This window comes from Carcharodon carcharias, chromosome 1 (assembly GCF_017639515.1).
Source record: "Carcharodon carcharias isolate sCarCar2 chromosome 1, sCarCar2.pri, whole genome shotgun sequence".
NCBI lineage: Eukaryota > Metazoa > Chordata > Chondrichthyes > Lamniformes > Lamnidae > Carcharodon > Carcharodon carcharias.
The window spans coordinates 272,187,595-272,215,390 of NC_054467.1; positions in this window are offsets into that span (position 1 = coordinate 272,187,595).

Sequence of the window (27,796 nt, forward strand, 5' to 3'; positions counted from 1 at the left end):
ACATGTTATAAACACACACACAGACAAGAGACATGTTATAAACACACAGACAGACAAGAGACACGTTATAAACACACACAGAAAGGATACACGTTATAAACACACACACAGATAATAGACACGTTATAAACACACACAGATAAGAGAAACATTATAAACACACAGACAGACAAGAGACATGTTATAAACACACACAGAGATAAGAGACAGCTTATAAACACACACACAGACAAGAGAAACATAAACACACACACAGACAAGAGACATGTTATGAACACACACACAGACAAGAGACACATTATAAACACACAAACAGACAAGAGACACATTATAAACACACACACAGACAAGAGACACGTTATAAACACATACACAGAGAAGAGACATGTTATAAACACACACACAGATAAGAGAAACGTTATAAACACACACGCAGACTCGAGACACGTTGTAGATATGCGCATAGACAGGTAAGAGACACGTTATAAACACATACACAGATAAGAGACACATTATAAACAGACACACAGATAAAAGACACATTATAAACACACAGACAGACAAGAGACATGTTTTAACACACACACAGATAAGAGACATGTTATAAACAAACACACAGATAAGAGACACGTTATAAACACACACACAGACAAGAGACAAATAAACACACACACAGACAAGAGACATGTTATAAACACACACACTGACAAGAGACACATAAACACACACACAGACATGCGACATGTTATAAACACACACACAGACAAGAGACACGTTATAAACACACACACAAACAAGTGACACATTATAAACACATGCGCAGACAGGTAAGAGACACGTTATAAACTCACACACAGATAAGAGACATGTTATACACACACACAGATGAGAAACATGTTATAAACACAGACACAGATAAGAGACACGTTATAAACAAACAAACAGACAAGAGACAAGTTATAAACATACACACAGAGAAGAGACACATTATAAACAGACACACTGATAAGAGACACGTTATAAACACACACAAAGAAAAGAGACACGTTATAAACACACACACAGATAAGAGACACGTTATAAACAAACACACAGACAAGAGACATGTTACAAACACACACACAGATAGGAGACACGTTATAAACACACACACAGATAAGAGACACGTTATAAACACACACACAGACAAGAGACACGTTATAAACACACACACAGCTAAGAGACACATTATAAAGACAAGAGACATGTTATAAACATACACACAGAGAAGAGACACATTATAAACACACACACTGATAAGAGACACGTTATAAACACACACAAAGAAAAGAGACACGTTATAAACACACACACAGATAAGAGACACGTTATAAACAAACACACAGACAAGAGACATGTTACAAACACACACACAGATAGGAGACACGTTACAAACACACACACAGATAAGACACACGTTATAAACACACACAAAGAAAAGAGACACGTTATAAACACACACACAGATAAGAGACACGTTATAAACAAACACACAGACAAGAGACATGTTACAAACACACACACAGATAGGAGACACGTTATAAACACACACACAGACAAGAGACACGTTATAAACAAACACACAGACAAGAGACATGTTACAAACACACACACAGATAAAAGACATGTTATAAACACAGACACAGACAAGAGACACGTTATAAACACACACACAGATAAGAGACACGTTATAAACAAACACACAGACAAGAGACATGTTACAAACACACACACTGATAGGAGACACGTTATAAACACATAAACAGATAAGAGACACGTTATAAACACACACACAGATAAGAGATATGTTATAAACACACACACATAATCAGACACGTTATAAACGCACACACAGATAAGAGACATGTTAAAAACACACACACAGATAAGAGACACGTTATAAACATACACACACAGATAAGAGACACGTTATTAACGCTCTCACAGATAAGAGACATGTTATGAACACACACACAGATAAGAGAAATGTTATAAAAACAACCACAGACAAGAGACACGTTATAAACACACACACAGATAAGAGACAGCTTATAAACACACACACAGACAAGAGACACATAAACACACACACAGACAGGAGACACATTATAAACACATACACACAGATAAGAGACACGTTTTAAACACACACACAGATAAGAGACATGTTATAAACATGCACACAGACAAGAGACAGGTTATAAACACACACACAGATAAGAGAAACGTTATAAACACACACACGGATAAGAGACAGGTTATAAACACACACACAGACAAGAGAAACGTTATAAACACACACGCAGACAAGAGACATGTTATAAACACACACACACAGACAAGAGACATGTTATAAACACACACACAGACAAGAGACACGTTATAAACACACACACAGATAAGAGACATGTTATAAACACACACACAGACAAGAGACACGTCATAAACACATACACACAGACAAGAGACACGTTATAAACACATACACAGAGAAGAGACATGTTATAAACACACACACAGATAAGAGAAACGTTATAAACACACACGCAGACTCGAGACACGTTGTAGATATGCACATAGACAGGTAAGAGACACGTTATAAACACATACACAGATAAGAGACACATTATAAACAGACACACAGATAAAAGACACGTTATAAACACACAGACAGACAAGAGACATGTTTTAACACACACACAGATAAGAGACATGTTATAAACAAACACACAGATAAGAGACACGTTATAAACACACACACAGACAAGAGACAAATAAACACACACACAGACAAGAGACATGTTATAAACACACACACTGACAAGAGACACATAAACACACACACAGACATGCGACATGTTATAAACACACACAGACAAGAGACACGTTATAAACACACACACAAACAAGTGACACATTATAAACACATGCGCAGACAGGTAAGAGACACGTTATAAACTCACACACAGATAAGAGACATGTTATACACACACACAGATGAGAAACATGTTATAAACACAGACACAGATAAGAGACACGTTATAAGCAAACAAACAGACAAGAGACAAGTTATAAACACACACACACAGATAAGAGACATGTTATAAACACACACACAGACAAGAGACATGTTATAAACACACACACAGATAAGAGACACGTTATAAACAGACACAGACAAGAGACACGTTATAAACACACACACAGCTAAGAGACACATTATAAAGACAGGAGACATGTTATAAACATACACACAGAGAACAGACACATTATAAACACACACACTGATAAGAGACACGTTATAAACACACACAAAGAAAAGAGACACGTTTTAAACACACACACAGATAAGAGACACGTTATAAACAAACACACAGACAAGAGACATGTTATAAACACACACACAGATAAGAGACACGTTATAAACACACACAAAGAAAAGAGACACGTTTTAAACACACACACAGATAAGAGACACGTTATAAACAAACACACAGACAAGAGACATGTTATAAACACACACACAGATAGGAGACACGTTATAAACACACACACAGATAAGAGACACGTTATAAACATACACACAGACAAGAGACACGTTATAAACAAACACACAGATAAGAGACACGTTATAAACAAACACACAGACAAGAGACACGTTATAAACACACACAGATAAGGGACATGTTATAAACAAACACACAGACAAGAGACATGGTACAAACACACACACAGATAAGAGATATGTTATAAACACACACACATAATCAGACACGTTATAAACGCACACACAGATAAGAGACATGTTAAAAACACACACACAGATAAGAGAAATGTTATAAAAACACACTGAGATATGAGACATGTTATAAACACACACACAGATAAGAGACATGTTATAAACGCTCACACAGATAAGAGACAAGTTATAAACACACACACAGATAAGAGACACGTTATAAACATACACATACAGATAAGAGACACGTTATTAACGCTCTCACAGATAAGAGACATGTTATAAACACACACACAGATAAGAGACAGCTTATAAACACACACACAGACAAGAGACACATGAACACACACACAGGCAAGAGACATGTTATGAACACACACACAGACAAGAGACACATTATAAACACACAAACAGACAAGAGACACATTATAAACACACACACAGATAAGAGACACGTTTTAAACACACACACAGATAAGAGACATGTTATAAACATGCACACAGATAAGAGACAGGTTATAAACACACACACAGATAAGAGAAACGTTATAAACACACACACGGATAAGAGACAGGTTATAAACACACACACAGACAAGAGACACGTTATAAACACACACACAGACAAGAGACATGTTATAAACACACAGACAGACAAGAGACACGTTATAAACACACACAGAAAGGATACACGTTATAAACACACACACAGATAATAGACACGTTATAAACACACACAGATAAGAGAAACATTATAAACACACAGACAGACAAGAGACATGTTATAAACACACACACAGATAAGAGACATGTTATAAACAAACAGACAGACAAGAGACATGTTATAAACACACGCACAGATAAGATATACATTATAAACACACACACAGACAGGAGACATGTTATAAACACACACAGATAAGAGACATGTTATAAACGCACACACAGACAAGAGACATGTTATAAACACACGCACAGATAAGAGACACATTATAAACACACACACAGATAAGAGACATGTTATAAACACACACACAGACAAGAGACACATTATGAATGCCTGCGCACAGACAGGTAAGAGACACGTTATAAACACACACACAGATTAGAGACACGTTATAAACACACACACAGATAAGAGACACGTTATAAACACACACACAGATAAGAGACACGTTATAAACACACACACACAGACAAGTGGCACGTTATAAACTCGCGCACAGATAGGTAAGAGTCACTTTACAAACACACATGCAGACAGGTAAGAGACACATAATAAACATGCGCAGACAAGTAAGAGACACATTATAAACAGACGCGCAGACATGTAAGAGACATGTTATAAACACACACGCAGACAGGTAAGAGACACGTTATAAACACACACACAGACAGGAGACACGTTTTAAACACACACAGAGACAAGAGACACATTATAAACACATGCGTGGACAGGAAACACATTATAAACACACACACAGACAAGAGACACATAAACACACACACAGACAAGAGACACATTATAAACACACACACAGATAAGAGACATGTTATAAACACACACACAGATAATAGACATGTTATAAACACACGCACAGATATGAGACATGTTATAAACACACACACAGACAAGAGACACGTTATAAACACACACACAGACAAGAGACATGTTATAAACACACGCACAGATATGAGACATGTTATAAACACACACACAGACAAGAGACATGTTATAAACACACGCACAGATATGAGACATGTTATAAACACACACACAGACAAGAGACATGTTATAAACACACGCACAGATATGAGACATGTTATAAACACACACACAGACAAGAGACATGTTATAAACACACGCACAGACAAGAGACATGTTATAAACACACACACAGACAAGAGACATGTTATAAACACACGCACAGATATGAGACATGTTATAAACACACACACAGACAAGAGACATGTTATAAACACACACACAGACAAGAGACATGTTATAAACACACGCACAGATATGAGACATGTTATAAACACACACACAGACAAGAGACATGTTATAAACACACGCACAGATATGAGACATGTTATAAACACACACACAGACAAGAGACATGTTATAAACACACGCACAGATATGAGACATGTTATAAACACACACACAGACAAGAGACATGTTATAAACACACGCACAGACAAGAGACATGTTATAAACACACACACAGACAAGAGACATGTTATAAACACACGCACAGATATGAGACATGTTATAAACACACACACAGACAAGAGACATGTTATAAACACACACACAGACAAGAGACATGTTATAAACACACGCACAGATATGAGACATGTTATAAACACACACACAGACAAGAGACATGTTATAAACACACGCACAGATATGAGACATGTTATAAACACACACACAGACAAGAGACACATTATAAACACACACACAGACAAGAGACATGTTATAAACAAACACACAGACAAGAGACATGTTATAAACACACGCACAGATAAGATATACGTTATAAACACACACACAGACAGGAGACATGTTATAAACATACACACAGACAAAAAGACATGTTATAAACACACACAGATAAGAGACATGTTATAAACGCACACACAGACAAGAGACATGTTATGAATACACACACAGATAAGAGACACATTATAAAAACACGCGCAGGCAGGAGACATGTTATAAACACACACACAGGTAAGAGACACATTATAAACACACACACAGACAGAAACATTATGAACGCCTGCGCACAGACAGGTAAGAGACACATTATAAACACTCACACAGACAAGAGACATGTTATAAACACGCGCACAGACAGGTAAGAGACACGTTATAAACACAAGTGCAGACAGGTAAGAGACACGTTATAAACACACACACAGATAAGAGACACGTAATAAACACACGTGCAGACTGGTAAGAGACACATTATAAACACACACACAGACAGACACATTATGAACGCCTGCGCACAGACAGGTAAGAGACACATTATAAACACACACACAGACAGACACATTATGAACGCCTGCGCACAGACAGGTAAGAGACACGTTATAAACACACACACAGACAAGAGACATGTTATATACACACACACAGACAAGAGACATGTTATAAACACACACACAGACAAGAGACGTTATAAACACTCACACAGACAAGAGACACATTATGAATGCCTGCGCACAGACAGGTAAGAGACACGTTATAAACACACACACAGATAAGAAACATGTTATAAACACACACACAGACAAGAGACATGTTATAAACACACACACAGACAAGAGACATGTTATAAACACACGCACAGATATGAGACATGTTATAAACACACACACAGACAAGAGACACATTATAAACACACACACAGACAAGAGACACGTTATAAACACACACACAGATAAGAGACATGTTATAAACACACGCACAGATATGAGACATGTTATAAACACACACACAGACAAGAGACATGTTATAAACACACACACAGACAAGAGACACGTTATAAACACACACACAGATAAGAGACATGTTATAAACACACACACAGACAAGAGACATGTTATAAACATGCGCACAGACAGGTAGGAGACACATTATAAACACACACACAGATAAGAGACACATTATAAACACACGTGCAGACTGGTAAGAGACACATTATAAACACAAACATGGACAAGAGACATGTTATAAACACGCCCATAGACAGGTAAGAGACACATTATAAACACACACACAGACAAGAGACATGTTATAAACATGCGCACAGACAGGTAGGAGACACATTATAAACACACACACAGATAAGAGACACATTATAAACACACGTGCAGACTGGTAAGAGACACATTATAAACACAAACATGGACAAGAGACATGTTATAAACACGCCCATAGACAGGTAAGAGACACATTATAAACACACACACAGACAAGAGACATGTTATAAACACACACACAGACAAGAGACATGTTATAAACACACACACAGACGAGAGACATGTTATAAACACACACACAGACAAGAGACACATTATGAATGCCTGCGCACAGACAGGTGAGAGACACGTTATAAACACACACACAGATAAGAGACACGTCATAAACACACACACAGATAAGAGACACGTTATAAACAAACACACAGACAAGAGACATGTTACAAACACACACACAGATAAGAGATATGTTATAAACACACACACATAATCAGACACGTTATAAACGCACACACAGATAAGAGACATGTTATAAACGCTCACACAGATAAGAGACAAGTTATAAACACACACACAGATAAGAGACACGTTATAAAAACAAACACACAAATAAGAGAAATGTTATAAACACACACACAGACAAGAGACATGTTATAAACATACACACACAGATAAGAGACACGTTATTAACGCTCACACAGATAAGAGAAATGTTATAAAAACAACCACAGACAAGAGACACGTGATAAACACACACACAGATAAGAGACAGGTTATAAACACACACACAGACAAGAGACATGTTATGAACACACACACAGACAAGAGACACATTATAAACACACAAACAGACAAGAGACACATTATAAACACATACACACAGATAAGAGACACGTTTTAAACACACACACAGATAAGAGACATGATACGAACATGCAAACAGACAAGAGACAGGTTATAAACACACACACAGATAAGAGAAACATTATAAACACACACACGGATAAGAGACAGGATATAAACACACACACAGACAAGAGACACGTTATAAACACACACACACAGACAAGAGACATGTTATAAACACACAGACAGACAAGAGACACGTTATAAACACACACACAGATAAGAGACACATTATAAACACACACAGACAAGAGACACATTATAAACACACACAGATAGGATACACGTTATAAACACACACACAGATAATAGACACATTATAAACACACACAGATAAGAGAAACATTATAAACACACAGACAGACAAGAGACATGTTATAAACACACACACAGATAAGAGACATGTTATAAACACACACACAGATAAGAGACACGTTATAAACACACACACAGACAAGTGGCACGTTATAAACTCACGCACAGATAGGTAAGAGTCACTTTATAAACACACATGCAGACAGGTATGAGACACATAATAAACATGCGCAGACAAGTAAGAGACACATTATAAACAGACGCGCAGACATGTAAGAGACATGTTATAAACACACACACAGACAAGAGAAATGTTATGAACACACACACAGATAAGAGAAATGTTATAAAAACAACCACAGACAAGAGACACGTTATAAACACACACACAGATAAGAGACAGGTTATAAACACACACACAGACAAGAGACACATAAACACACACACAGACAAGAGAAACGTTATGAACAAACACACAGATGAGAGAAATGTTATAAAAACAACCACAGACAAGAGACACATAAACACACACACAGACAAGAGACACATAAACACACACACTGACAAGAGAAACGTTATGAACACACACACAGATAAGAGAAATGTTATAAAAACAACCACAGACAAGAGACACGTTATAAACACACACACAGATAAGAGACAGCTTATAAACACACACACAGACAAGAGACACATAAACACACACACAGACAAGAGACATGTTATAAACACACACACAGACAAGAGACACATTATAAACACACAAACAGACAAGAGACACATTATAAACACATACACACAGAAAAGAGACACGTTTTAAACACACACACAGACAAGAGACACGTTATAAACATGCACACAGACAAGAGACAGGTTATAAACACACACACAGATAAGAGAAACGTTATAAACAGACACACGGATAAGAGACAGGTTATAAACACACACACAGACAAGAGACATGTTATAAACACACACACAGACAAGAGACATGTTATAAACACACAGACAGACAAGAGACACGTTATAAACAGACACACAGATAAGAGACACGTTATAAACACACACAGATAGGATACACGTTATAAACACACACACAGATAATAGACACGTTATAAACACACACACAGATAATAGACACATTATAAACACACACAGATAAGAGAAACATTATAAACACACAGAGAGACAAGAGACATGTTATAAACACACACACAGATAAGAGACATGTTATAAACAAACACACAGACAAGAGACACGTTATAAACACACACACAGACAGGAGACACATTATAAACACACACACAGATAAGAGACATGTTATAAACAAACACACAGACAAGAGACACGTTATAAACACACACACAGACAGGAGACACATTATAAACACACACACAGATAATAGACATGTTATAAACATACACACAGATAAGAGACACGTTATAAACACACATGCAGACAGGTAAGAGACACATTATAAACACACACACAGACAGAAACATTATGAACGCCTGTGCACAGACAGGTAAGAGACACATTATAAACACACACACAGATAAGAAAAATGTTATAAACACACTCACAGATAAGAGAAACGTTATAAACACACGTGCAGACTGGTAAGAGACACATTATAAACACACACACAGACAGACAAGAGACACTTTATAAACACGTACACAGAGCAGAGTCATGTTATAAACACACACACAGATAAGAGAAACGTTATAAACACACACGCAGACTCGAGACACGTTATAAATATGCGCATAGACAGGTAAGAGACACGTTATATACACATACACAGATAAGAGACACATTATAAACAGACACACAGATAAAAGACACGTTATAAACACACAGACAGACAAGAGACATGTTATAAACACACACACAGACAAGAGCCAAATAAACACACACACAGACAAGAGACATGTTATAAACACACACATTGATAAGAGACATATTATAAACACAACCACAGACAAGAGACACGTTATAAACACACACACAGATAATAGACACATTATAAACACACACACAGATAATAGACACATTATAAACACACACAGATAAGAGACACGTTATAAACACACACACATATAAGAGACATGTTGTAAACACACACACAGACAAGAGCCAAATAAACACACACACAGACAAGAGACATGTTATAAACACACACATTGATAAGAGACATATTATAAACACAACCACAGACAAGAGACACGTTATAAACACACACACAGATAATAGACACATTATAAACACACACACAGATAATAGACACATTATAAACACACACAGATAAGAGAAACATTATAAACACACAGACAAGAGACATGTTATAAACACACACACAGATAAGAGACATGTTATAAACACACACACAGATAAGAGACATGTTATAAACACACGCACAGATAAGATATACGTTATAAACACACACACAGACAGGAGACATGTTATAAACATACACACAGACAAAAAGACATGTTATAAACACACACAGATAAGCGACATGTTATAAACGCACACACAGACAAGAGACATGTTATGAATACACACACAGATAAGAGACACATTATAAAAACACGCGCAGGCAGGAGACATTTTATAAACACACACACAGGTAAGAGATACGTTATAAAAACACTCACAGACAGGAGGCATAATATAAATGTGCGCGCACAGAAAGGTAAGAGACCCGTTACAAACACACACACAGACAAGAGACACGTTATAAACACACACACAGTCAAGAGACACATTATGAACGCGTGCGCACAGACAGGTAAGAGACACATTATAAACACACACACAGACAAGAGACATGTTATAAACACGCGCACAGACAGGTAAGAGACACGTTATAAACACAAGTGCAGACAGGTAAGAGACACGTTATAAACACACACACAGACAAGAGACACATTATAAACACACGTGCAGACTGGTAAGAGACACATTATAAACACAAACACAGACAGACACATTATGAACGCCTGCGCACAGACAGGTAAGAGACACATTATAAACACACACACAGACAGACACATTATGAACGCCTGCGCACAGACAGGTAAGAGACACGTTATAAACACACACACAGACAAGAGACATGTTATAAACACACACACAGACAAGAGACATGTTATAAACACACGCACAGATAAGATATACGTTATAAACACACACACAGATAAGAGACACGTTATAAACACACACACAGACAGGAGACATGTTATAAACATACACACAGACAAAAAGACATGTTATAAACACACACAGATAAGAGACATGTTATAAACGCACACACAGACAAGAGACATGTTATGAATACACACACAGATAAGAGACACATTATAAAAACACGCGCAGGCAGGAGACATTTTATAAACACACACACAGGTAAGAGACACGTTATAAAAACACTCACAGACAGGAGGCACAATATAAATGTGCGCGCACAGAAAGGTAAGAGACACGTTATAAACACACACACAGATAAGAGATACGTTATAAACACACGTGCAGACTGGTAAGAGACACATTATAAACACACACAAGGACAGACACATTATGAACGCCTGTGCACAGACAGGTAAGAGACATATTATAAACACACACACAGACAAGAGACACATTATGAATGCCTGCGCACAGACAGGTAAGAGACACATTATAAACACACACACAGACAAGAGACATGTTATAAACACACACACAGACAAGAGACATGTTATAAACACACAAACAGACAAGAGACACGTTATAAACACACACACAGACAAGAGACATGTTATAAACACACACACAGACAAGAGACGTTATAAACACGCGCACAGACAGGTATGAGACACGTTGTATACACAAGTGCAGGCAGGTAAGAGACACGTTATAAACACACACACAGATAAGAGACACCTTATAAACACACGTGCAGACTGGTAAGAGACACATTATAAACACACACACAGACAGACACATTATGAACGCCTGCGCACAGACAGGTAAGAGACACGTTATAAACACACACACAGACAAGAGACATGTTATAAACACTCACACAGACAAGAGACATGTTATAAACACACACACAGACAAGAGACATGTTATAAACACACACACAGACAAGAGACACGTTATAAACACACACAGACAAGACACATGTTATAAAAACACACACAGACAAGAGATATGTTATAAACACGCGCACAGACAAGAGACATGTTATAAACACACGCACAGATAAGAGACACATTATAAACACACACACAGATAAGAGACATGTTATAAACACACACACAGACAAGAGACACATTATGAATGCCTGCGCACAGACAGGTAAGAGACACGTTATAAACACACACACAGATTAGAGACACGTTATAAACACACACACAGATAAGAGACACGTTATAAACACACACACAGATAAGAGACACGTTATAAACACACACACACAGACAAGTGGCACGTTATAAACTCGCGCACAGATAGGTAAGAGTCACTTTACAAACACACATGCAGACAGGTAATAGACACATAATAAACATGCGCAGACAAGTAAGAGACACATTATAAACAGACGCGCAGGCATGTAAGAGACATGTTATAAACACACACGCAGACAGGTAAGAGACACGTTATAAACACACACACAGACAGGAGACACGTTTTAAACACACACAGAGACAAGAGACACATTATAAACACATGCGTGGACAGGAAACACATTATAAACACACACACAGACAAGAGACACATAAACACACACACAGACAAGAGACACATTATAAACACACACACAGATAAGAGACATGTTATAAACACACACACAGATAATAGACATGTTATAAACACACGCACAGATATGAGACATGTTATAAACACACACACAGACAAGAGACACGTTATAAACACACACACAGACAAGAGACATGTTATAAACACACGCACAGATATGAGACATGTTATAAACACACACACAGACAAGAGACATGTTATAAACACACGCACAGATATGAGACATGTTATAAACACACACACAGACAAGAGACATGTTATAAACACACACACAGACAAGAGACATGTTATAAACACACGCACAGATATGAGACATGTTATAAACACACACACAGACAAGAGACATGTTATAAACACACGCACAGACAAGAGACATGTTATAAACACACACACAGACAAGAGACATGTTATAAACACACGCACAGATATGAGACATGTTATAAACACACACACAGACAAGAGACATGTTATAAACACACACACAGACAAGAGACATGTTATAAACACACGCACAGATATGAGACATGTTATAAACACACACACAGACAAGAGACATGTTATAAACACACGCACAGATATGAGACATGTTATAAACACACACACAGACAAGAGACATGTTATAAACACACGCACAGATATGAGACATGTTATAAACACACACACAGACAAGAGACATGTTATAAACACACGCACAGACAAGAGACATGTTATAAACACACACACAGACAAGAGACATGTTATAAACACACGCACAGATATGAGACATGTTATAAACACACACACAGACAAGAGACATGTTATAAACACACACACAGACAAGAGACATGTTATAAACACACGCACAGATATGAGACATGTTATAAACACACACACAGACAAGAGACATGTTATAAACACACGCACAGATATGAGACATGTTATAAACACACACACAGACAAGAGACACATTATAAACACACAGAGAGACAAGAGACATGTTATAAACACACACACAGACAAGAGACATGTTATAAACAAACACACAGACAAGAGACATGTTATAAACACACGCACAGATAAGAGACACGTTATAAACACACACACAGACAGGAGACATGTTATAAACATACACACAGACAAAAAGACATGTTATAAACACACACAGATAAGAGACATGTTATAAACGCACACACAGACAAGAGACATGTTATGAATACACACACAGATAAGAGACACATTATAAAAACACGCGCAGGCAGGAGACATGTTATAAACACACACACAGGTAAGAGACACATTATAAACACACACACAGACAGAAACATTATGAACGCCTGCGCACAGACAGGTAAGAGACACATTATAAACACTCACACAGACAAGAGACATGTTATAAACACGCGCACAGACAGGTAAGAGACACGTTATAAACACAAGTGCAGACAGGTAAGAGACACGTTATAAACACACACACAGATAAGAGACACATTATAAACACACGTGCAGACTGGTAAGAGACACATTATAAACACAAACACAGACAGACACATTATGAACGCCTGCGCACAGACAGGTAAGAGACACATTATAAACACACACACAGACAGACACATTATGAACGCCTGCGCACAGACAGGTAAGAGACACGTTATAAACACACACACAGACAAGAGACATGTTATAAACACACACACAGACAAGAGACATGTTATAAACACACACACAGATAAGAGACATGTTATAAACATACACACAGACAAAAAGACATGTTATAAACACACACAGATAAGAGACATGTTATAAACGCCAACACAGACAAGAGACATGTTATGAATACACACACAGATAAGAGACACATTATAAAAACACGGGCAGGCAGGAGACATTTTATAAACACACACACAGGTAAGAGACACGTTATAAAAACACTCACAGACAGGAGGCACAATATAAATGTGCGCGCACAGAAAGGTAAGAGACACGTTATAAACACACACACAGATAAGAGATACGTTATAAACACACACACAGACAGACACATTATGAACGCCTGTGCACAGACAGGTAAGAGACACGTTATAAACACACACACAGACAGACACATTATGAACGCCTGTGCACAGACAGGTAAGAGACACGTTATAAACACACACACAGACAGACACATTATGAACGCCTGTGCACAGACTGGTAAGAGACACATTATAAACACACACACAGACAGACACATTATGAACGCCTGTGCACAGACAGGTAAGAGACACGTTATAAACACACACACAGACAGACACATTATGAACGCCTGTGCACAGACAGGTAAGAGACACGTTATAAACACACACACAGACAGACACATTATGAACGCCTGTGCACAGACTGGTAAGAGACACATTATAAACACACACACAGACAGACACATTATGAACGCCTGTGCACAGACAGGTAAGAGACACATTATAAACACACACACAGACAGACACATTATGAACCCCTGTGCACAGACAGGTAAGAGACACGTTATAAACACACACACAGACAGACACATTATGAACGCCTGTGCACAGACAGGTAAGAGACACGTTATAAACACACACACAGACAGACACATTATGAACGCCTGTGCACAGACAGGTAAGAGACACATTATAAACACACACACAGACAAGAGACACATTATGAATGCCTGCGCACAGACAGGTAAGAGACACATTATAAACACACACACAGACAAGAGACATGTTATAAACACACACACAGACAAGAGACATGTTATAAACACACACACAGACAAGAGACACGTTATAAACACACACACAGACAAGAGACATGTTATAAACACACACACAGACAAGAGACGTTATAAACACGCGCACAGACAGGTATGAGACACGTTGTATACACAAGTGCAGGCAGGTAAGAGACATGTTATAAACACACACACAGACAAGAGACATGTTATAAACACGCGCACAGACAAGAGACATGTTATAAACACACGCACAGATAAGAGACACGTTATAAACACACACACAGATAAGAGACATGTTATAAACACACACACAGACAAGAGACACATTATGAATGCCTGCGCACAGACAGGTAAGAGACACGTTATAAACACACACACAGATTAGAGACACGTTATAAACACACACACAGATAAGAGACACGTTATAAACACACACACAGATAAGAGACACGTTATAAACACACACACACAGACAAGTGGCACGTTATAAACTCACGCACAGATAGGTAAGAGTCACTTTACAAACACACATGCAGACAGGTAAGAGACACATAATAAACATGCGCAGACAAGTAAGAGACACATTATAAACAGACGCGCAGACATGTAAGAGACATGTTATAAACACACACGCTGACAGGTAAGAGACACGTTATAAACACACACACAGACAGGAGACACGTTTTAAACACACACAGAGACAAGAGACACATTATAAACACATGCGTGGACAGGAGACACATTATAAACACACACACAGACAAGAGACACATAAACACACACGCAGACAAGAGACACATTATAAACACACACACAGATAAGAGACATGTTATAAACATACACACAGATAATAGACATGTTATAAACATACACACAGACAAGAGACACGTTATAAACACACACACAGACAAGAGACATGTTATAAACACAAACAGACAAGAGGCACTTTATAAACACGTACACAGAGCAGAGTCATGATATAAACACACACACAGATAAGAGAAACGTTATAAACATACACGCAGACTCGAGACACGTTATAAATATGCGCATAGACAGGTAAGAGACACGTTATAAACACATACACAGATAAGAGACACATTATAAACAGACACACAGATAAAAGACACGTTATAAACACACAGACAGACAAGAGACATGTTATAAACACACACACAGATAAGAGACACGTTATAAACACACACACATATAAGAGACATGTTGTAAACACACACACAGACAAGAGACAAATAAACACACACACAGACAAGAGACATGTTGTAAACACACACACAGACAAGAGACAAATAAACACACACACAGACAAGAGACACGTTATAAACACATACACAGATAAGAGACACATTATAAACAGACACACAGATAAAAGACACGTTATAAACACACAGACAGACAAGAGACATGTTATAAACACACACACAGATAAGAGACACGTTATAAACACACACACATATAAGAGACATGTTGTAAACACACACACAGACAAGAGACAAATAAACACACACACAGACAAGAGACATGTTATAAACACACACACAGATAAGAGACACGTTATAAACACACACACATATAAGAGACATGTTGTAAACACACACACAGACAAGAGACAAATAAAAACACACACAGACAAGAGACATGTTATAAACACACACATTGATAAGAGACATATTATAAACACAACCACAGACAAGAGACACGTTATAAACACACACACAGATAATAGACACATTATAAACACACACAGATAAGAGAAACATTATAAACACACAGAGAGACAAGAGACATGTTATAAACACACACACAGATAAGAGACATGTTATAAACAAACACACAGACAAGAGACATGTTATAAACACACGCACAGATAAGATATACGTTATAAACACACACACAGACAGGAGACATGTTATAAACATACACACAGACAAAAAGACATGTTATAAACACACACAGATAAGAGACATGTTATAAACACACACACAGACAAGAGACATGTTATGAATACACACACAGATAAGAGACACATTATAAAAACACGCGCAGGCAGGAGACATTTTATAAACACACACACAGGTAAGAGACACGTTATAAAAACACTCACAGACAGGAGGCACAATATAAATGTGCGCGCACAGAAAGGTAAGAGACACGTTACAAACACACACACAGAAAAGAGACACGTTATAAACACACACACAGTCAAGAGACACATTATGAACGCGTGCGCACAGACAGGTAAGAGTCACATTATAAACACACACACAGACAAGAGACATGTTATAAACACGCGCACAGACAGGTAAGAGACACGTTATAAACACAAGTGCAGACAGGTAAGAGACACGTTATAAACACACACACAGATAAGAGACACATTATAAACACACGTGCAGACTGGTAAGAGACACATTATAAACACAAACACAGACAGACACATTATGAACGCCTGCGCACAGACAGGTAAGAGACACATTATAAACACACACACAGACAGACACATTATGAACGCCTGCGCACAGACAGGTAAGAGACACGTTATAAACACACACACAGACAAGAGACATGTTATAAACACACACACAGACAAGAGACACGTTATAAACACACACACAGTCAAGAGACATGTTATAAACACACACACAGACAAGAGACATGTTATAAACACACACACAGACAACAGCCATGTTATAAACACACACACAGACAGACACATTATGAACGCCTGTGCACAGACTGGTAAGAGACACATTATAAACACACACACAGACAAGAGACACATTATGAACGCCTGTGCACAGACTGGTAAGAGACACATTATAAACACACACACAGACAAGAGCCATGTTATAAACACACACACAGACAGACACATTATGAATGCCTGCGCACAGACAGGTAAGAGACACATTATAAACACACACACAGACAAGAGACATGTTATAAACACACACACAGACAAGAGCCATGTTATAAACACACACACAGACAGACACATTATGAATGCCTGCGCACAGACAGGTAAGAGACACATTATAAACACACACACAGACAAGAGACATGTTATAAACACACACACAGACAAGAGACATGTTATAAACACACACACAGACAAGAGACGTTATAAACACGCGCACAGACAGGTATGAGACACGTTGTATACACAAGTGCAGGCAGGTAAGAGACACGTTATAAACACAGACACAGATAAGAGACACCTTATAAACACACGTGCAGACTGGTAAGAGACACATTATAAACACACACACAGACAGACACATTATGAACGCCTGCGCACAGACAGGTAAGAGACACGTTATAAACACACACACAGACAAGAGACATGTTATAAACACTCACACAGATAAGAGACATGTTATAAACACACACACAGACAAGAGACATGTTATAAACACACACACAGACAAGAGACATGTTATAAACACACACACAGACAAGAAACATGTTATAAACACACACACAGACAAGAAACACGTTATAAACACACACACACAGACAAGAGACATGTTATAAACAAACACACAGACAAGAGATATGTTATAAACACGAACACAGACAGGTATGAGACACGTTATATACACAAGTGCAGGCAGGTAAGAGACACGTTATAAACACACACACAGATAAGAGACACGTTATAAACACACGTGCAGACTGGCACTTACCTGCCTGCACTTGTGTATATAACGTGTCTCATACCTGTCTGTGTGTGTGTTTATAACATGTCTCTTGTCTGTGTGTGTGTTTATAACATGTCTCTTGTCTGTGTGTGTGTTTATAACATGTTTCTTATCTGTGTGTGTGTTTATAACGTGTCTCTTACCTGTCTGTGCGCAGACAAGAGACACATTATAAACACACAAACAGACAAGAGACACATTATAAACACATACACACAGATAAGAGACACGTTTTAAACACACACACAGATAAGAGACATGTTATAAACATGCACACAGACAAGAGACAGGTTATAAACACACACACAGATAAGAGAAACGTTATAAACACACACACGGATATGAGAGAGGTTATAAACACACACACAGACAAGAGACACATTATAAACACACAGACAGACAAGAGACACTTTAAAAACAGACACACAGATAGGATACACGTTATAAACACACACACAGATAATAGACACGTTATAAACACACACAGATAAGAGAAACATTATAAACACACAGACAAGAGACATGTTATAAACACACAGACAGACAAGAGACACGTTATAAACAGACACACAGATAGGATACACGTTATAAACACACACACAGATAATAGACACGTTATAAACACACACAGATAAGAGAAACATTATAAACACACAGACAAGAGATATGTTATAAACAAACACACAGACAAGAGACATGTTATAAACACGCGCACAGATAAGAGACATGTTATAAACACACACACAGACAGGAGACATGTTATAAACATACACACAGACAAAAAGACATGTTATAAACATGCACAGATAAGAGACATGTTATAAACGCTCACACAGACAAGAGACATGTTATGAATACACACACAGATAAGAGAAACATTATAAAAACACGCGCAGGCAGGAGACATTTTATAAAAACACACACAGTCAAGAGACACATTATGAACAGGTGCGCACAGACAGGTAAGAGACACGTTATAAACACACACACAGATAAGAGACACGTTATAAACACACGTGCAGACTGGTAAGAGACACATTATAAACACACACACAGACAGACACATTATGAACGCCTGCGCACAGACAGGTAAGAGACACATTATAAACACACACACAGACAGACACATTATGAACGCCTGCGCACAGACAGGTAAGAGACACATTATAAACACACACACAGACAAGAGACATGTTGTAAACACACACACAGACATGAGACAAATAAACACACACACAGACAAGAGACATGTTATAAACACACACATAGATAAGAGACATGTTAAAAAACACAACCACAGACAAGAGACATGTTATAAACACACACATAGATAAGAGACATGTTAAAAAACACAACCACAGACAAGAGACATGTTATAAACACACACACTGACAAGAGACACATAAACACACACACAGACATGCGACATGTTATAAACATACACACAGACAAGAGACACGTTATAAACACATACACAAACAAGTGACACATTATAAACACATGCGCAGACAGGTAAGAGACACGTTATAAACTCACACACAGATAAGAGACATGTTATAAACACACACAGATAAGAAACATGTTATAAACACACACAGATAAGAAACACATTATAAACAAACACACAGACAAGAAACAAGTTATAAACACACACACAGATAAGAGACATGTTATAAACACACACACAGACAAGAGACACATTATGAATGCCTGCGCACAGACAGGTAAGAGACACGTTATAAACACACACACAGACAAGAGACACGATATAAACACACACACAGCTAAGAGACACATTATAAAGACAAGAGACACGTTATAAACATACACACTGATAAGAGACACGTTATAAACACACACAAAGAAAAGAGACACGTTATAAACACACACACAGACAAGAGACATATTACAAACACACACACAGATAAGAGACATGTTATAAACACACACACAGATAAGAGACAGGTTATAAACACATACACACAGACAAGAGACATATTATAAACACACACACAGATAAGAGACACGTTATAAACACACACACAGACAAGAGACACGATATAAACACACACACAGCTAAGAGACACATTATAAAGACAAGAGACACGTTATAAACATACACACTGATAAGAGACACGTTATAAACACACACAAAGAAAAGAGACACGTTATAAACACACACACAGACAAGAGACATATTACAAACACACACACAGATAAGAGACATGTTATAAACACACACACAGATAAGAGACAGGTTATAAACACACACACAGATAAGAGACATGTTATAAACACACACACAGATAAGAGACATGTTATAAACACACACACAGATAGGAGACACATTATAAACACACAGACAGACAAGAGACATGTTATAAACTCAAACACAGGTAAGAGACACTTATAAACACGCGCGCAGACAGGTAAGAGACACGTTATAAACACACACACAGACAAGAGATACGTCATAAAAATACGCGCAGACAGCAGACATTTTATAAACACACACACAGATAAGAGACACGTTGTAAACACACGCGCAGACAGATAAGAGACACGTTATAAACACACACACAGGCAAGAGACACATTAGAAACACACACACAGATAAGAGACATGTTATAAACACGCACACAGACAAGAGACACATTATATAAACACACACAGAAAGGAGACACGTTATAAACACACACAGAGACAAGAGACAGGTTATAAACACACACACAGACAAGAGACATGTTATAAACACACACACAGGTAAGAGACACGTTATAAACACACACAAAGACAAGAGACACGTTAAAAACACACTCACAGATAGGAGACACGTTATAAACACACACACAGATAAGAGAAACGTTATAAACACACACACAGATAAGAGACATCTTATAATCACACAAACAGATACGACACACGTTATAAACACACACACAGACAAGAGACATGTTATAAACACACACACATAATCAGACACATTATAAACGCTCACACAGATAAGAGACACGTTATAAACACACACAGAAACAAGAGACATGTTAATAACACACACATAGATAAACTACACTTTATGAACAGAAACACTGATATGAGACATGTTATAAACACAAAGACAGGTAAGAGACACGTTATAAACACACACGCAGACAAGAGACACATAAACACACACACAGACAAGAGACATGTTGTAAACACACACAGATAAGAGACATGATATAAACACAGCCACAGACAAGAGACACGTTATAAACACCCACACGGACAGGAGACACATAAACACACAGACAGACAAGAGACATGTCATAAACACACACACAGACAAGAGACACGTTATAAACACACACACAGACAAGTGACGCGTTATAAACACACGCGCAGACAGGTAAGAGACCCGTTATAAACACACACACAGATAAGACACACATTATAAACACACACACAGATAAGAGACATCTTATAAACACACACACAGATACGACACACGTTATAAACACACACACAGATAAGAGACATGTTAATAAACACACACACAGATAAGAGACACGTTATAAACACACACAAAGACAAGAGACACGTTATAAACACACACACAGATAAGAGACACGTTATAAACACACACACAGATAAGAGACATGTTAATAAACACACACACAGATAAGAGACACGTTATAAACACACACACAGACAAGAGACATGTTATAAACGCACACACAGATAAGAGAAATGTTATAAACAAACACAGAGACAAGAGACATCTTATAAACAAACACACAGACAAGAGACATCTTATAAACACACACACAGATAAGAGACATCTTATAAACACACACACAGATACGACACACGTTATAAATACACACACAGACAAGAGACATGTTATAAACACACACAAAGACAAGAGACACGTTATAAATACACACACAGATAAGAGACACGTTATAAGCACACACACAGACAAGAGACACATTATAAATACATACCCAGACAAGAGACACGTTATAAATAAACACACAGACAAGAGACACGTTATAAACACACACACAGATAAGAGACATGTTATAAACAAACACACAGATAAGAGACATGTTATAAACACACACACAGATAAGAGACATCTTATAAACACACACACAGATACGACACACGTTATAAATACACACACAGATAAGAGACACGTTATAAACACACACAAAGACAAGAGACACTTTATAAATACACACAAAGACAAGAGACACGTTATAAATACATACCCAGACAAGAGACACAGATAATAGACACATTATAAACACACACACAGATAAGAGACACGTTATAAACACACAGACAGACAAGAGGCATGTTATAAACTCACGGACAGATAGGTAAGAGTCACTTTATAAACACACACGCAGACAGGTAAGAGACACATTATAAACATGCGCAGACAAGTAAGAGACACATTATAAACACACGCGCAGACATGTAAGACACACAGACAGGAGACACGTTTTAAACACACACAGAGACAAGAGACACATTATCAACACATGCGTGGACAGGAGACACGTTATAAACACACACACAGACAAGAGACACGTTATAAAAATACGCGCAGACAGCAGACATTTTATGAACACACACAGATAAGAGACACGTTATAAAAACACGCGCAGACAGATAAGAGACACGTAATAAACATACACACAGACAAGAGACACATTATAAACACACACACAGATATGAGACATGTTATAAACACACACACAGATAATAGACATGTTATAAACATGCACACAGACAAGAGACACGTTATAAACACACACACAGACAAGAGACATGTTATAAACAAACACAGAGACAAGAGACACTTTATAAACACATACACAGACAAGAGACATGTTATAAACAAACACAGAGACAAGAGACACTTTATAAACACATACACAGAGAAGACATACATACACATACACACACGCAGTCTCGAGACACGTTGTAAATATGCGCATAGACAGGTAAAAGACACGTTATAAACACATACACAGATAAGAGACATGTTATAAACACACACACAGACAAGAGACATGTTATAAACACACACACAGATAAGAGACATGTTATAAACAAACACACAGACAAGAGACATTTTATAAATACACAAACAGATAAGGGACACGTTATAAACGCACACACATATAAGAGACATGTTGTAAACACACACACAGACATGAGACAAATAAACACACACACAGACAAGAGACATGTTATAAACACACACATAGATAAGAGACATGTTAAAAAACACAACCACAGACAAGAGACATGTTATAAACACACACACTGACAAGAGACACATAAACACACACACAGACATGCGACATGTTATAAACACACACACAGACAAGAGACACGTTATAAACACATACACAAACAAGTGACACATTATAAACACATGCGCAGACAGGTAAGAGACACGTTATAAACTCACACACAGATAAGAGACATGTTATAAACACACACATAGATAAGAGACATGTTAAAAAACACAACCACAGACAAGAGACATGTTATAAACACACACATAGATAAGAGACATGTTAAAAAACACAACCACAGACAAGAGACATGTTATAAACACACACACTGACAAGAGACACATAAACACACACACAGACATGCGACATGTTATAAACACACACACAGACAAGAGACACGTTATAAACACATACACAAACAAGTGACACATTATAAACACATGCGCAGACAGGTAAGAGACACGTTATAAACTCACACACAGATAAGAGACATGTTATAAACACACACAGATAAGAAACATGTTATAAACACACACAGATAAGAAACACATTATAAACAAACACACAGACAAGAAACAAGTTATAAACACACACACAGATAAGAGACATGTTATAAACACACACACAGACAAGAGACATATTATAAACACACACAGATAAGAGACACGTTATAAACACACACACAGCTAAGAGACACATTATAAAGATAAGAGACACGTTATAAACACACACAAAGAAAAGAGACACGTTATAAACACACACACAGACAAGAGACATATTACAAACACACACACAGATAAGAGACATGTTATAAACACACACACAGATAAGAGACAGGTTATAAACACACACACAGATAAGAGACATGTTATAAACACACACACAGATAAGAAACATGTTATAAACACACACACAGATAGGAGACACATTATAAACACACAGACAGACAAGAGACATGTTATAAACTCAAACACAGGTAAGAGACACTTATAAACACGCGCGCAGACAGGTAAGAGACACGTTATAAACACACACACAGACAAGAGATACGTCATAAAAATACGCGCAGACAGCAGACATTTTATAAACACACACACAGATAAGAGACACGTTGTAAACACACGCGCAGACAGATAAGAGACACGTTATAAACACACACACAGGCAAGAGACACATTAGAAACACACACACAGATAAGAGACATGTTATAAACACAAACACAGACAAGAGACACATTATATAAACACACACAGAAAGGAGACACGTTATAAACACACACAGAGACAAGAGACAGGTTATAAACACACACACAGACAAGAGACATGTTATAAACACACACACAGGTAAGAGACACGTTATAAACACACACAAAGACAAGAGACATGTTATAAACACACACACAGATAAGAGACACATTATAAACACACACACAGATAAGAGACATCTTATAAACAAACACACAGCTAAGACACACGTTATAAACAAACACACAGACAAGAGACATGTTATAAACAAACACACAGACAAGAGACATGTTATAAACAAACACACAGATAAGAGACACGTTATAAACACACACACATATAATAGACATGTTAAAAACACACACACAAATAAGAGACACGTTATAAACACACACACAGATAAGAGACACGTTATAAACACACACAGAAACAAGAGACATGTTAATAACACACACATAGATAAACTACACTTTATGAACAGAAACACTGATATGAGACATGTTATAAACACAAAGACAGGTAAGAGACACGTTATAAACACACACGCAGACAAGAGACACATAAACACACACACAGACAAGAGACATGTTGTAAACACACACAGATAAGAGACATGATATAAACACAGCCACAGACAAGAGACACGTTATAAACACCCACACGGACAGGAGACACATAAACACACACACAGACAAGAGACATGTCATAAACACACACACAGACAAGAGACACGTTATAAACACACACACAGATAAGTGACGCGTTATAAACACACACACAGATAAGACACACATTATAAACACACACACAGATAAGAGACATCTTATAAACACACACACAGATACGACACACGTTATAAACACACACACAGATAAGAGACATGTTAATAAACACACACACAGATAAGAGACACGTTATAAACACACACAAAGACAAGAGACACGTTATAAACACACACACAGATAAGAGACATGTTAATAAACACACACACAGATAAGAGACACGTTATAAACACACACACAGATAAGAGACATGTTAATAAACACACACACAGATAAGAGACATGTTATAAACACACACACAGATAAGAGACATGTTAATAAACACACACACAGATAAGAGACATGTTATAAACACACACACAGATAAGAGACATGTTAATAAACACACACACAGATAAGAGACATGTTATAAACACACACACAGATAAGAGACCTGTTATA